Here is a 12,765-nt window from a genome sequence, read left to right as displayed (position 1 = left end):
TTTTTTAATGCTTAGATGGATGAACGAACTCATAGCCCACCTGGTGTTAAGTGGTTACTGGAACCCATAGACATCTACAACGTAAATGCGCCACCCACCTTGAGATATAAGTTCTAAGGTCTCAAGTATAGTTACAACGGCTGCCCCACCCTTCAAACCGAAACGCATTACTGCTTCACGACAGAAATGGGCAGGGCGGTGGTACCTACCCGTGTGGACTCACAAGAGGTCCTACCACCAGTAAAAAATCACTTATTAAATCACTAAAGTTAGAGAAGCTTTGCAAAGAGACATGGTCGGACAATATGCGGCTACTGCTACTACTACTGAATGTTATTATTTACTTATTCTTAAAACATCTTAGAACAATAATTTAAGACGCCTACTTAAAGCTATTGTAAATTTTCGATACACTATCCGATGGATGACTAATTCTCTTTTTTTTTCCTCCCTGCCTATGCTGATAGTCTTGAGAGACTATTTCAGGTTCGCCCTAACGTGTAGGTGAGCTCACGAGGCTCAAATCGGAGTGTTGCTAACACTGGCCCTAGCAAGAGCAGTGCTTCGCAGAAACTACCACCAGATCCAGAGAAGAGCCCTTCGTCGTAAGTGACGGGTTCGATGAGGGCGGTGACCGATGTTTGTGGTACCTAAAAGCACCGTTAATAAATCGGGAAGATCCGTAATGACGTGTTTTGGGCGACGTTGACCTAATTCTCAATAGACAAACAAAATTAGAATTTGTTTTGACGTGATAATGTCTTATAAATCAATGAACACCGCTGTACCCACGAAAATGTGTCACGTTCCGCCCGAGCCTGAGAGTGCAAGCGAGAGCGCGGAACAAACAATAGAGAGGCACGATCGGTCCAAGTGTTGACTTGTGACACATTTATCTCTCTTATCGCGTGACGTCAGAGCTAGCGGTTCGTGTAGTTCTGCTACGGAGGTTATCACGTAAAACTATCGTCCGTAAACGAACTTGAAAGATAACTAATTATAATTTTTTACCTACCTTTATCATAAATCTAGTAGTCTGGCAGCGGCCTGGCGATGCCTCCTAACATTGCTGATGTGCATGAGCAGTGACCACATAGCATCACATCGACCGTACGGTCATCTGACAAAGACAAATTTACACTTTATGCCAACCGGAATGCCACTGGCAGCATTTAGACGCATTATCCATACCGAATAATTGGAGTCCGTTTATATTTTTAATCTATAATCCCATAAAAAAATACGCCGTCTTTTTATTATCGCTATATTAATTAATACATTGTATTCGACGCTAGTAATTTGATGGACGTTAACTTTAAAATAATTTCTGAATACTTGCACTCACATGACGCACCCGCAGATTAATTTGTCTTAATGTTTAATTAATTGATTTGAGCACAGAGGTTTATTTTTGTGACACAATTATGAATTATAATTATTATTACACGAACATTTTTAATATTAAGTTTATGTTTTGTTTAAATTTACGACAAGCATACTAATTAGTTGCATTTAAAGAATACCACTATTTACTTCATATCCGAAGCGGTTAATGGTGTAATCAATATGATTGACACATATAATTATTAATTTGAAACAGAATCTAATAGATACTTACGATTTAAAGTGGGTTGATTCATAACAGTTATTTGAGAAAGCGCGCTCATGTGTCAACAAGTTTTTCTTTCAAATTTTGAATGCTTATCCGATCAGGTTTCATGGCGGTTTTTAAAATCAGTAATCGTTGACAATGATGGGAAGGAATACCTACATGTCCTTGTCAAAAGTAAATTTAGCCTTATTTTCTTATTATCCTTATTCTAAGGGAAGTAACATCGGAAAAAGGCTCTCTGCCATCTGCCGGGAACGTGTTATGAGCTTGTCTTGAGCGTGTCTTTAGCTTCTTCGGACACATGACGCGGTCTCCCAGACATGAATTAAAGAAGCTCATAATTGCGGTTCGTATAGAGGGCAAGCGTGTTGTGAGCAGAACATCAGCCAGATGGTCAGATCTAGTAGGAGAAGCACTTGGTCTCCCAGACATGAATTGGAGAAGCTCATAATTTGGGACGCATAGAGAGCAAGGGTGCCGTGGGCAGAACACCAGCTAGATGGTCAGATCTGGTAAAGGAAGCGGTTGGCGGTAGTCTGTACCATGCGTTCCATGCCACCCATGACCGAACACTGTGGAAGAACGTCACATGTGGTCACGATCTTCAGCAATGAGGGAACGATGTAGAAGAAGAATTTTCTAATTAATTTAGATTAGTAGATAAGGATCATCTGATGGAGCCCTGACATTGTTATTCGGCAGGGTAGATATGGGGTGCATTCGAAAAGACCTACAATCAGCATTGGGTGGACTCGGGTTAAAGAAGAAGGGTAGATACCTACACTCTATCTATTTCGGCCTTAAAGTAATATCGTTCAATCAAAGGCCTTGTTATCTCAAAAAAGAGCATTTCCGTTGAGAATGCAGCATATACCACAGATATAACCAAAGTAGGGACTTCGGAGAGAACCTTGGACTCAGAGGTTGCTGCAACTAACTATAAAGTTGAAAGAAATGTGATTAAGAGTTGTATATAATAATTTCTGCGTCGCGATCAATAGTTCTGTGACGAACAGATGTTCAATACAAACATGCGTAAGTCGTGTCAAACTCCGCAGTTTTATTTGACCTTAGATAGTGTGAATCACGTTCTGTTCTCGACTGATTCATATAAATGGTAACTGTTATGCATTAATCCTATTGTATTTCATTAATTCAGGCTTTTTTTCCCGTTTAATTTTTTTTTATTCGCCCATCGCATTACTATATTATTATGTGTCGTATACCTATAGGTCCTTCAATTAAAATGTACTTTATTTTTAAATCTTGCATCTACGTCGATGGTGTATATATACTCTGTAATTTATCTATAGTACATAGAGAGGGAGAAAATACTTTATTGCACACCAAAACACAATTAACATTAGAAAACAGTACATAACCTTATTTTTATGGTTGAAGGATTACTGCTGGCCCGAAGGTATTTTTAGTTTCATCAGGACAGATGGGCGACCATGGACTCAGCTAGGAGTAGGATTATCTAACAGCTGCCCGAGCGCTTCCGAAGGAGACCTCACAACATCAAGAGCACTTGCTTCGCGAATGAATTTGCTACCGGATCGAATGTACATAACCTAACGGTATCATAAGCGTGATCACTATTGATAATTAAAACAAGCTTTATAATTTAATCTCGACTTAAAGTTACAATTTTTGAGGTTAACATCGGTAGTATTTGTTAACAGCTTCATTATTTTATTTAGACTTTTTATTCTCCATGTCTATTATCCTGGCGTGAGCTGGTCTATTCATGAATGAAGTTTGGTTGGGAGATTGTTGGTTCGTTACTGCATAACAAGGTCCACAGATGATCCGCAGGGTTATTACCTCTGTGCATACATGATGAGTGACGCGAAACCGTTATTTTACAAATTTACCCATAAAAAAGGTTATTGTACCTACAAGCGTGTCACACATGGAGCTTTTATGCATTTTACAAGGTCATTGACCTAGCATACAGTGCTAATAATATTAATGTTGTAAATCAGTTAAGTAGTTTTAAGAATATCTGACTATTTCACCAATGGCGATTACCGCTCTACAATATGTATGCATAAGTTGTGTGCACCACCCTGTATATTCCTTATCCTTGTTATTGGGTTTGAAGGGTTGTTACGCACAGGATTCGGGATAAAGAAAACCTGTACACCGGTATAAATGAAAACTCCATTAAACACTTAGAACACTTAAGGAACACATTCTCAATTCATTTCTTTCGCTTAAAAGTACATGTTATTATCCGCAACATGCTTCGTCAGATTACAGAAATAAAGTTATCAGCAACATGCTTCGTCAAAAAGTACAATACTTACTTTCAGCTGCAAGCGTCGTCATAAGTTACATAAAGGTCCACGCTAACAGCAATGCGCGCATAGGCATCGGCTAGTCAAACAGCCACTCTGGATCGCACCCGGCCCGAAAGTACCCATTACGCTAGCAGCATTGCCACGCTGTATGGCAATGGATAATCTCTGAACCAGGTACGACCCAGACCGAGGATCGTGGCCTTGCCCTCTGAGGCGGTGGCCAATTGCGGCAATAATGTAATGCTGCTTTCGCTTCACTGTTTCGCTTTAAGTACTAACCGCCTTCGTGTCATATCTGCAACGCATTTATAGTTAACACGACAAATCTACAATTATCTAGAACATTCCCGTTAGGTCAAGTTGTTGCGATATGTGTTTCCACTATTTGATAATAGATGGCGTTACACTTTTCGAGCGTTCTCGATATTACTAGTTCTTTTGGTATTCGTTTCTGCTATTTGATGACAGATGGCTCTCTTACCGGCGTAACAGAGATGCATTCAAGTAGTGAAGTCTATGGACTCCCGTGATCACTGGACACCACGCGGGAAAAGTGCTCGTTCATCTGTCTAAGCAATAAATAAAAACTGAAAATGTTGAATACAAAAAACAGTTTCATAGCAAAGCTAACTATAGATACAACAAATGTTTTTATGCGGCTATTAATCCTGGTCAGGATATTAGTCCACATTAATAAAATGATTGTACTGTCTTTTTTTTTTTTTTTAGATTGAAATTTTACTAGTGGCCCGAAGGCCTTTCCAGTTTCACCAGGACAGCTCAGTCAGGAGGGGTGGGATTTGCTAACAGCTGCCCGAGCACCTCCGAAGGAGACCTAACAACTCAAGAGCAATTGCTTCGCGAATGGATCTACTACCGGATCGGAATCGCGACCCGCTGAGAAGATCCGGCGAGAAACTCAGCGAGCTGATTCATGGGTTAGGTTGCACGGCGAACTCTTTGTCGAGTTCGACGAGTACGGTTACCGGGGTCGCTAAGCCTGCACTTAGTGTTAGAGCTGAAGGCGTCTAATTAAGTTTAGAAGGTGGTACCTACCCGCGCAGACTCACAAGAGGTCCTACCACCAGTAATGACGCAAATTATAATTTTTTGGGTTTGATTTTTATAACACGATGTTACTCCTTCACCGTGGAAGTCAATCGTGAACATTTGTTGAGTACGTATTTCATTAGAAAAATTGGTACCCGCCTGCGGGATTTGAACACCGGTGCATCGCTCAACACGAATGCACCGGAAGTCTTATCCTTTAGGCCATGACGACTTCGATTTAGTTTTTTCCCATCAGGTATTATTTTCGAAAGTAATCCAAGATACTACTCATCTCATTATGAGTGGTCACTATCGCTTGTACATACCGGCCACTGCGTACCCGAAAAAAAATTATAGATCTTTTTTTTTTTATTGCTTAGATGGATGGACGAGCTCACAGCCCACCTGATGTTAAGTGGTTACTGGAACCCATAGACATCTACAACGTAAATGCGCCACCCACCTTGAGATATAAGTTCTAAGGTCTCAGTATAGTTACAACGGCTACCCCACCCTTCGAACCGAAACGCATTACTGCTTCACGGCGGAAATAGGCGGGGTGGTGGAACCTACTCGTGTGGACTCCCAAGAGGTCCTACCACCAGTAAAACGAACTAAACGACTTCATAATTATAGCGTTGTTTTAAAATCAATCTCATTGTGACTAATCTATACATCTATAGGTATATTATATAAATAAAATTGGAGTGTCTGTTTGTAATGTTGAAATAACCGCTTTTTACTACATGCATATGAATATATATACGGTACATACACCTAAATAACATTTTTTACAATTTTTGTCTGTCTATCTGTCTGTTTGTTTGTTCCGGCTAATCTTTGGAACGGCTAGACCGATTTTGACGAGACTTTCACTGATAGGTAGCTGATGATATAAGGAGTAACTTAGGCTTAACTTTTTGTTAGACTGGCTTCGCCCCGCGGCGTCACCCGGGGTACGACAATAACCGCGTGAAACATCGCGGGACTCAGCTAGTCTAATATAGATTTCGAAACGTATTTTCATTTCCCTATCTTTGTAAACATTTCGTTATATTTAAACGGTTCACCATCAAAAGCATTCTGACGTTTTTGACATACGGCTTTAACGTCGCCCTGATGTCCGCGGGCCAACCGCCATCTGACACTACAGACTCAACTCAAGCTGTCAGACAGTACAGATTGTAACGAAACAAAGTGATGTCAAGATTTGCTTTGTGTGTACTGATATGCCTTTAGGCCTCGTACTGATCTTAAAAGATACAGTTTTCTTTGAGGTTTGCTTTTGGACAATTTGAGGTGAATTTCAGGGTTGTTTTTACTGAGCATGTTTTGCAGATGTTACATTTTATGAGATCACTGTGATATTACGCAGTATTAAGATCTCGCATTGGAAGGCAAAGCTGTTATAGCTTAGATTTTTTTAAAGAGACTTTGAATTACTGAGTTTATGGTAATTTGTTTTTTTTTTGACTGCTTAGTGTCTAGAAAAGCGCCATCCGATCCGGCGATTATGGGATTCAATACGAAAAGGGACATTAGCGATTTCTGGTTTGCTGCGTAATGTGTAAACGAGCTCACGGTCCGTTTGTATGCTTAGTGCGAGATTTTTAACGTTTTCGATAGCGTAAAAGTTAACTTATATTTGCAGATGGAACAGCGCCCCTAACGGCAAACGTTGGCAAACGTTCCAACTCCATACAAATTTGAGTTAACTTTTAGCAAGTGATTGAAAGCAATCACTCATTCAGTAAAGACTGCGGAAATACGTAGGATAGTGGTGCCCAGCCGTGTCGACTTAGAATACATTCCACGGACGTTCGTGATTATATTATGTACTCGTCTCGTAGAGACATCAACAGCAATAAATAAATAATAGTATAAAAAAACCAAAAAACACGCTTTATATAAAATTCTTTTTTTTAAACTAGTATTTATTAAAAAAAAAAGTGTTTTTAAACTATTATTTATTTTTCATTTTTTAGTCGAATTTCAATTTTTTCAATTTTTTTTTAATATTGAATTGTCATCGGTCCTCGATAAATCTACAAAGTTTGAATGAAATCTGGCCGTTTAAAGTCGGTCAAAATCGCGTCTAAAGGAGTCAGTTACAAAACATACGGCGGTCTGGTGTAGTGGTAAGTGACATGGTCACTACACAAGGGGGTCGCGGGTTCGAATCCCGCCAAGGGAAGATATTTGTATGATGAATGTAAATGTCTTTTCCAGGGTTATGGATGTATATTAAGTATATGTATGTGTATAATAAAAATCTTACATTTATATCCGTTATCTGGTACCTGTAACACAAGTACTACACGAACTTATCACGGGACCAGTTAACGTGGCGTGATTGTTAGTAAAAATATTTATTTATTTATTTATTATACAATGACATACAAGTGAAGCTAATATAAAGCGTGTAAAAAATCGATAATTAATAATTTTTATTAGCTCGTCCTGTGTATGTACTTAGTCAGGTCATAAATTCTGTCACATGTTTAATGTAAAATAATTGAAACAAGTTTATTCATTATGTAACCATTCATATACCAAAATGAACTTAACAAAACATAGATTCTTATGACACTAAAGTTTATTCAAAATGACCTCCGTGATTTTGAATACAGGCCTTCAATCTGCGCGGCCAGTCGTCTATCGCAGCACGAACGAGGTCCATGTCAATATCGGCGGCTGCCTTAATCAAGGATGTCTTGAGTGACTCCAAATTGGGATGAGGCTTTGAGCACGCCTTTTCCTCCAAGTGTTGCCATATCTTGTAACCTAACGGATTCAAATCTGGACTGGAGGAGGGCCAGTCTTCGTGCCGGATGAAGTCGATTTCACGCTCCACCAGCCAGTCTTGTGTGCTCTTCGCTCTATGAGCTGGCGCCGAATCTTGTTGGAATACCCAGTACCTGTTATTGAACATGGTATGAGAAACAGGTTTCACAACAAAGCGCGGCGTCTCTTCAGTCTCAGGTCCATTAGAAGAGCATTCAAACGATGTCCTGTTTTTCTTCGATATGCCCGAAGCCCTAAGTCTTCATTTAACACCCTTTTCACCGTGGTTCTGCTTAACCCCATCTGAAGGGCCAACAGTTTCTGCTTACGTTTGGAATTTCTTTGAATTCGCGCCTTCACAGCTTTTATCACTGCTGGAGTCCTAACAGACCGAGGGCGACCACTTCTTGACCTGTCATCTACACTAGAGTCTTCATTGTATCGTTTGATGGTACGATAAACGAATCTTTTGGTTATATTACAAATTTTCAGTATGTAAAAAATTTGAATTGGCGCGTAACCGCAACGATGCAACGCAATAACTGCAACACGGTCTTCTTTAAGCGTCCACTCCATATTTAAAAATGAGTAAAATTCTAAAAGTATACATTTTTATTTTCATGAACAATTCGAAATTCGAATTCAATTAGCTTTTTTGTGGCCAGCATTCTAAAAGAAAAGTTTTTACTATGTGACAATACTTATGACCTGACTAGTTATATTTAACTATGTAACAAGATCTTTCAATGTAATATTCACTCATTGCAAAATGTTTGATCAAATTCACAATTTGCACACGTATCCAGTATGCGATAATTTTATGGTTTTGGCTCAATGATCTGAACTGTATTGCTTCTGCTTTTGAAATGGATTGGAGACGATTTAGCTTCAATATTCAGTTCGGCTGTGTAAAGCGTGCTTTTATTTAATAAGCTTCAAAAGCGTTTGATGCTTTAAAAACTTTGATGACGAAATAAAAGCGTGTGACTCTGGGCCTAATTTGACAAATACAGTTATTAATTCCGTTAAGCTATTTAGCTAAAGGCTAATTAATATAACAATCTAAAAGACGTCATGGCGAAGTGTAAAATGCAAGACCCAGTTAAATTTAAAATTTCTCTTTTTTTTATTGCACAGATGGGTGGACGAGCTCACAGTCCACCTGGTGTTAAGTGGTTAATGGAGCCCATAGACATCTACAACGTAAATGCGCCACCCACCTTGAGATATAAGTTCTAAGGTCTCAAGTATAGGTACAACGGCTGCCCCACCCTTCAAACCGAAACGCATTACTGCTTCACGGCAGAAATAAGCAGGTTGATGGTACCAACCCGCGCGGACTCACAAGAGGTCCTACCACCAGTAATTACGCAAATTATAATTTTGCGGATTTTATTTTTATTACACGATGTTATTCCTTCACCGTGAACGTCATTTCCTCACATCAATTTCCTTTATTTTGATTGAAGTTTAGGACTGGATAAATAGTTGAGATTCCCATTAAGTCGCACGAACGGTGGACGTGCAATTAAGCCGTCCGGTGGTAAGTGACGGGCCGCGTGTGACAGCTCTGAGTGTCTTTAGTCTATGACACGATCGAAATTGATTTCAAAAGGCACGTTGTCCATGATTTTAGTCATTAGATGCTCTAGAATTAAAATAATTGTAATATTATCAATTTAAAAAAAAAATGCTTAGATGTGTGGACGGGCTCACAGCCCACCTGGTATTAAGTGGTTACTGGAGCCCATAGACATCTACAACGTAAATGCGGCCACCCACCTAGAGATATGAGTTTTAAGGTCTCAGTATAACTATAGTTACAACTGCTATCCCGCCCTTCAAACTGAAACGCATTACTGCTACACGGCAGAAATAGGCAGGGCGATGGTACCTACCCAACGTCTAGTAATTATGCAATTACAAATTATAATTTTTCGGGTTTGGTTTTTATAACACGATGTTATTTCTTCACCGTGGAAGTCAATCGTGAACATTTTTTGAGTACGTATTTCATTAGAACAATTTGCACCTGCCTGAGATTCGAACACCCGGTGCATCGCTCAACACGAATACATCGGACGTCTTATCCGTTAGGCCACGACGACTTCTAAACTCTTTCTGTTTAAAGCAATTTAAAGTTGGAGCACTTCTCACTGCTGCTTCTATCCGACAACAGATAACGTTGTACTTCTCGGAGAGTTCTAGGTGCTACTAGATACTTCGATATTCGTTCGGCTATTCGGCGATAGATGGCGTTACTCTTACCGGCGTAACAATAAACTGGAATATAAATCATATAGTGATTTCATATTATATTTAACGGTATATATCGATTTATTGTATGTATGTATTTCTTTAATAATGTATTGTTAATAGTACCTACACCTTTTTCTGATTTTTTGGAAATTAAACGGTTGTCTGGCTTTTAGCGAAAAAATCGCCTATTGTACAATTGTATCTGCTTGTTGACTGCTTTCTAATGTTAATTGTGTTTTGGTGTGCAATGTCTTCTCTCTCTCTTTCTACGTAGCGAAAAAGATCTCTGGAAACTGGGCATTAATTATTTTCCGGTGGGGAGAGGTGCGATGGTAAAAATACATGAAGGGATCATTTCGAAGTTCCACTCTTTCTAAATAGTAGGTATAAAGGAACTCCACTCCGGTGGCAGAATTAAAAATAGTGTAAGAAAAAATGATTTTATTGTAAAAAAAGCGGGGGGTGCATGGTATCAGTAGTTATAAATATTGTATGAACAGATATTGTAGAAGGGTTATTTTGATAATATCCTGAAAAGCACCCCATGCTTTTTTACAATAGAATAATTTTTTCTTACACTATTTTTAATTCAAATTTATTAAAATAAATTTTCTATTTTCTAGTTGGATTTTCTATAAAAGCGTATTTTTTTAGTTTTTTTAAACTATTATTTAATTTTAATTTTTTAGTTTAATTTCAATTTTTTCAATATATATTTGTTTAATATTGAATTGTCATCGGTCCTTAATAAATATACCAAATTTCGAGTTAATCCGACGTTTTGAAGGGGGTCAAAATCATGTTCAAAGATTCCGTTACATACTAACATACTGTATACGTCTCATGTTAATAAAAGCATATTAACAAAATGGAATGTCCCGTTCTCGTCAGCTGTTTGTGGTGTACGCAGCGCTGTCAGTAGCACTGGCGCGGTCACAAGCACTCGAGTGTCGGCGAGACACTCCCGTGGCAACTCCGCCACCGATCAATGTTCGAGGTTTTGTTAAATTTATATTAAATCTCCCGTGGAACATGCTAGATGTCGTAGAATTATTGAGCAAGTAAACTTTCATAGGTAAAATCATATTAAATTACCAATACTCTCATTTTAGAAACAAAATACATCATGATATTAATACCGGACATTTTGGCGGGAACGCGAGGAGAGAAGTTATATTTATTTATTTTTTATTGCCCTTGTAGGCAGACGACCATACGGCCCACCTGATGATGGTTACCGTCGCCCATGGACTTCAACAATGCCAGGGGCAGAACCAAGCCGCTGCCTACCGCTGCCAACCTGAAGTTGTGTGATTTGTTTTATTTTGTCTTTTTAATGTTCTTCAGGTTTAAATGTGTAATAATGGTGGTTTATTAACTGTTTCGTATCTGTGAAAGTGCACAAATGTGGGAAAATAAAACAAAACCGCTGAACATAACTTCTCGGAACCCGGCTCGGTCGTGTATTGACTTAATGTGGGGACCGAATATCATCCCTCTGTCGAGGGTGATGCCTAGGTACTTGGTCTTCGAAGCCCACGGCATGGACTGACCAAAAATTTTGATGGCGGGAATGGAGTTACCGCTCCTAATTCGTAACGAGATACTAGCAGCAGTGTCGGCAGGGCGACCCCTTTTGAGGAGTACTTCAATCTTTTCGTGGGGTTGATATCGATGCGCCACTTCTGGAAAAGAGTTAGCTGGGTCGCCAGTGACCGGGGTATGTCGTTAATATAATAATAATAATAATAATAATAATAAGCCCATTTTATTTCCAAAACACAAATAGAAAAAAAGAAAAAAAGAAAAAAAACACCTTATCAAATAAAAATTACAAAATTAAATATAAACTTGTGCTTGGAACCCCATTCGGGTATAGGCCTCGTCCAGCTTGCTCCACTCTTCCCTATCCTTGGCTTTGTTTCTCCATTATTTTCCAGTTGCTGCTATTATTTCGTCGATCCATCTGCTTCTTGGTCGTCCTCTTCTTCTTTTGCCCGCTGGTCCTTCCCATGTTGTAATTTCTAATGTCCATCTTTTATCCGTATATCTCGCAAGATGTCCTGCCCAGCGCCACTTTTGTGTCAGAGCGTACCTGAGAGCATCTATCAGCTTTGTTTTTTCTCTAATGTATTCGCTTCTTATCCTTTGTATTTTTCTTATATTCAATATACTTCTTTCCATCGCTTTCTGACAGGTCGCTAATTTTGTTTTTATTTTTGTGTTGTAAGTCCATGTTTGGCACCCATATAAGAGAGTCGGAAGAATACAGGTATCCATCACAGTCTTTTTCAGGTGAAGAGGGAAGGACCCTTTTAGAATTTCCTTCAAGCTCCAGAATTTTCTCCAAGTTATATTGATTCGGCGTTCGACTTCTTCTTCATCGTTGTTGTCTTTAAATGAAATTAATTTTCCGAGATATATATAGCTGTTTACGTACTCTAACGGTTTGCCATACAAGCTCATTCTATCAGTACTACTGTTTGTCATTACTTTGGTTTTGTCTTGGTTCATTTTGAGACCGACTTTTTCGCTTTCCTCGCTTAAAATATTTATCATTTTTTCGAGTTTTTCGTTTGTTTCAGCGAAGAGAACGATATCATCAGCGTTATCGTTAATATATAGGAAGTAAAGTAGCGGAAAAAGAGCGGAGCCTTGAGAGACTGCGGCCAAAAAAATAGGGCCGCATAACAATTTGGCCTTATTTTTAACCAAGAATAATATTTCGGTACTTTGCGTAAAATATAATTCAAG

Source organism: Bombyx mandarina, chromosome 20 (genome assembly GCF_030267445.1).
Source record: "Bombyx mandarina strain Sakado chromosome 20, ASM3026744v2".
Taxonomy (NCBI): domain Eukaryota; kingdom Metazoa; phylum Arthropoda; class Insecta; order Lepidoptera; family Bombycidae; genus Bombyx; species Bombyx mandarina.
The sequence above is the reverse complement of the archived record's forward strand: the minus strand, read 5'-3'. Positions refer to the sequence as shown.